A 4,473-nucleotide genomic window follows, 5' to 3' on the forward strand; every position below is an offset into this window, starting at 1 on the left:
TGAGAAGTAATGGCGTAGACCAGTCGCCAGAGTTAAGTGACGAGGCATGACCTAGCAGCGCCGACTTCTCAAACAGAAAGTAGGTGTCGCAGGCCGAAAACCCGACACTAGTAATAGTGGGGTACGAGTATCGATACGACTATTTTTAAAGAATAAAAGATAAGAAGAACTAGGTGAACGTCATGCGGAAGCTCACGTAAAAGCATGCTAAGGAAAAACTTCATAAAATTAGCCCAAGGGTAAAATCGTCAACATTGTCATAACTTTTTAATTATTAGGAATTTCACGAACAAAAACAAAACGCGTATAGTTCATTTTTCATAAGGAAGCATAATTTGCAGAGTATCGCAGCAAAAGGCGAACCGATTATATGTATGAAGACACATAACCGTGAGTGTATTGCTTGATCTCAAAAGAAACTAAGTAATTCAAACATCAAGACTCTATTATCATAGAGGCAAAATAGTAATTTAATTTACATCATTTGAAACTCTCCCCCATCAGCACCAGTCCAATCTCACTCCCAGCTTAGCCTGCACATTTAGAAATACATGCAGGGCGTGAGTACATAATACTCAGTGGGCAAATGCCGAAAAACAAGAAAGGTGCTCGTAGAGCTATAGGTTTGAAACTTGCCACATCTCAGCAACACACAGAAATAAATTAGTATTAAAAGAATCTGTGCATGCAGTTTTCATAATTAACATCATAAATAAGTGTCTGCAGACAAAGTATACGTCATGTATGTACCGCATCTACAACTCATCATCATAATTAAGGTACTGAGAAGTAGGCCTCCCTCTCAAGTACCGTGACCGGCCGACCCGAAGACGGCTCACAGTCACCTCTGTGCACAAAATCCCGCTTGTGGCAGGATCGAATTCGTCTCATCAGTAGAGGGTAACACACAAGCTCAACATCAAAAATTGGCAAGTCAAACAGTTCTCAAATATCATTTATCTCAAAACATTTGTTAATCTCATAACATCATTATATCATTAAATCATTTTAGAAAGCTCGGATAATATTTGTATACTCAAAATATTGCCCACCTGAAGTCCTTCGCTTATTCTGGAAAGAAATCAGGCAACTTACTTCTTCGTCTCGCTCGGGCCTTCATATGTCATCATCACATCGTCATCGTCATCGAAGGTTCATGTGATAAAACAAACCTTAGTCAGAAACTCAAATTCTAAATCCAATCTCTTCTTTACTCTAACTTCTCACTCAACGTCTATTTACCCGTTAAAACTCAATCCCTAGGTATACTTGGCTTCTAAGGATTCACACGTCCAATTTTCGACTTAACTTTCAACTCGACTCAAACTCATAGCAAACAAGCACATAAACAAGTATAAACACTTAGGCATATTAAAACACACATAGACAAGTCGAAAACAAGCTTTACTCTGCACTGACTCAACTTTAAAACCTCACCAGACTCTGTACAGAAGTCTCCTGGGGTCGTAACTCATACCAAAAGAAACCTCTTCGAGTCTAGTTTCATTTAAAAAAAAGTAGGATAAAAAACTCCAAGTATTTTAGGAGATATGACTGTTTTACTACAGTCTACCATATTCGGCAGTTTTTAGCAACCGAAAAGTTTGATTTTTGAAAAATAGTAAACGTTGTCAAAACGGTCTGAAATTTTGTGGGTACTTAGCTAGGACACTCAGGTCTCAACCATAAAAATTTGGGTTCCAGAATGCTAAGGAAAGCTACTGGAAACGACGACTCTATTGGCTACTCACCGAACAATTCGGCAGAATGTAGCAGTTTTAGTATTACATTTTATAAAACTAGCAAACGAAGTCCAAATGACTTGAAATTTTACCGGTGTGCTCAAGACTCTCAAATATACCTACCATAAAAGTTTCAGGGTGTTTGGGTATCAAGAACCCCTCGAAAACAGTAGGTCAGTGGGTCGTGAAAAACGACTCCGAAACATACACACAAGCAAACATGCTCAACTCAACATTTATAGAAAGCAAACACATCAAAACTCATTTTAAGCACTTAAAGCACTTAAAACATTCAAATACATCAAGATACTCGTAATACTCAATCTCGACTCTTTTCTTTCATCATCCACTCAAATCTCATAGAAAACACTTCAACGAACATATCCAACAAATTCCTTCTCAATTTCATGCTCGAAATTTCTCAAATACTCAAATATGATCATTTACATCATATAACTCATTATTCTCATATTTACTCTCTTTTTATCATAAAAACTATATTTATTACATTTTTATGAAAATCCATGTATCAACATAAAACTCTTAGCAAAACATGGATAAAATTCTCATAATGATCATAGAGCAAATTGAACCTTATTTTATCAAGCATCAAACTCACCTCATATAAAAACTCAAAAATCATACAAACTAAACTAAGCCAAAATTTTATTTAGCCTACAATAGACTTAATCAAAAATACAAAGACACTACTATCATGCTTAAAAACATATATCCCAAGCAAAAACACTTAAATAACACATAGACTAAAAAGTCCTAATTTTTACTAACTAACTCTTTGAAATTTTTACAAACACATACAAATCTTTAATCTACTCATAGATCTTTCATTTTTAACCAATTATTCTCACATCAAAACCATCAATTCACCAATAGGGGCATATATACACATATCCCTAATTTTAGCAAACTAACTTACATCAAAAACTCCAATTGACATCATATACTTAAATTAATCCATCAATCATCATCATCTACACCTCATAGACTCATTTATATCATCAATTCATCATTTAACTCATTAACTCAAAAGTTACCATTTTTGGGGTAAACTAACTTCCATCAAAGTTTCACATCTCAAGACACATATTTCACAACATATATCAAACATCAATATACATCACATAACTCTCATTTTTCACCCCCAAACAAGAAAAGAAAAAGAAAAATTTTGAAAGGGGTGAAGACCCTTTTTTTCGAAAATTTGGAAAAGGAAAGGGAGGGGTGATTTTCTTGCTCATCTTTCAAGAATATACTCACATAACATCTTTCAAACAAGATTTTAGGGAAGACATGGTTACTTACCCAAGTTCTTACCAAAGTTTACACTTTCTCACTCTAAATTTTGAGGCTCTTCTTCAAGGAATCTCTTGATCAAATGAGGATAGATAGTGTTTATGGAAAGTTTTAGAGTGATGTGAGGTGTTTGGTAGTATTATTGGAAGCTTCGAAGGTTTGCTCTAATGGTGGAAAATGGTGGAAGTGTGAGGTGAAGAAGATGAGTGTATGTATGTGTGTTGGGCGAAAATTGTAGTGAGGGAGAGAGTGATGGCCGAAAATTTTAGTGAGGGAGAGAGAGGTTTGGCTTTTGCAAGATTGAGTTTGATCTTGCATATCTTATGCAATATTTGGTAATTAATGGTCTTCTCTCTCTAATCTTTTCTCTTCTCTCTCTAATCTTTTCTCTCTCTCTCTCTAATCTCTCTCTAATCTCTACACTCTCATCTCTACTCTCTCATCCTCTATACTCTCAATCTCTACTCTCTCAATTCCATACTTAGCAAAATTGAGACATATAACATATGGTATGGGAAATTAAAATAAAGTGTGAGAAGGGTGATTAAATAAAAATCACAAAACTATGGTAAAGTCACTCATTAATAAAATACCATAGTATAATTATTCATGTGACCAAAATAATGATCATAGCACTATTATTAGTGCACTCACTCAACTATAATATTCCTCTTCGTAGGAAAAATAATTTAAAAATATTATGCTCGGAAAAATTTTCATAAACCGGCATCATTCGATTTCTCGATAAAAATAAACCATACTTGCTTTGGAAACTTAATCAAAATTCCAAATGCTAAGGTCTCGAATAAAAATCATAATAACTCGGTCACAGTGACACACATCACGAAAATCACATAATCGATTAGTCACGTAATTTCACATAATGTCACATCAAAGCAGTCGGCAAAGCAAACAAACTAGACATCTCTCGGACCGACTCTTTTCATCAAGGTTCTCACTCTTTCTTCCTCGACTCTAGGTCAGACTCATTATACCTATTCTTTTTAATAGGTCAATCAAACTCTGATAACTCAGTATCTGTTAAATTTATTCCCGGTAATCGGAAATAAAATTAAAATCTCAGCTCAATTCAATCAGCATCTCTATCTCAGCTCATTTCTCGAATCTCATCATTCTAACTCTATCCTCGGTTTAGTCACTCGTATCTCTATTTAAAAGACAATCTGTCTTATCTAATCATAAAAAAAAGTCTCGCGTCTCAACATCTCAGTTCTCTCAATAGTGTTAAGACACTATCTCACATCATAGGAAAAGTACGGGGTGTTACATCCTACCCCCCTAAAAAAAAATTTCGTCCCGAAATTTGAGTTATTCACCTTCGGGAAAAAGCTCTGGATACTTCTTTTTCATCTTCTCTTCAAGTTCCCATGTTGATTCTTCTTGACCGTGATGTCTC

General features: G+C 35.0%; 1 long non-coding RNA gene across 1 annotated transcript; it reads right to left on the minus strand.

Annotated features, from left to right (window-relative positions):
* Positions 1 to 240: 240 nt before the first annotated feature.
* On the minus strand, positions 241 to 3,307 carry LOC131015647 (uncharacterized). The gene is made up of 3 exons (XR_009098627.1): positions 3,066 to 3,307; positions 1,053 to 1,114; positions 241 to 533 (listed from the first exon to the last, which is right to left on the minus strand). It is a non-coding gene; the product is annotated as an uncharacterized LOC131015647 (long non-coding RNA).
* Positions 3,308 to 4,473: the final 1,166 nt, after the last annotated feature.

The sequence above is a fragment of the Salvia miltiorrhiza genome, chromosome 3 (genome assembly GCF_028751815.1).
Source record: "Salvia miltiorrhiza cultivar Shanhuang (shh) chromosome 3, IMPLAD_Smil_shh, whole genome shotgun sequence".
Taxonomy (NCBI): Eukaryota; Viridiplantae; Streptophyta; class Magnoliopsida; order Lamiales; family Lamiaceae; genus Salvia; species Salvia miltiorrhiza.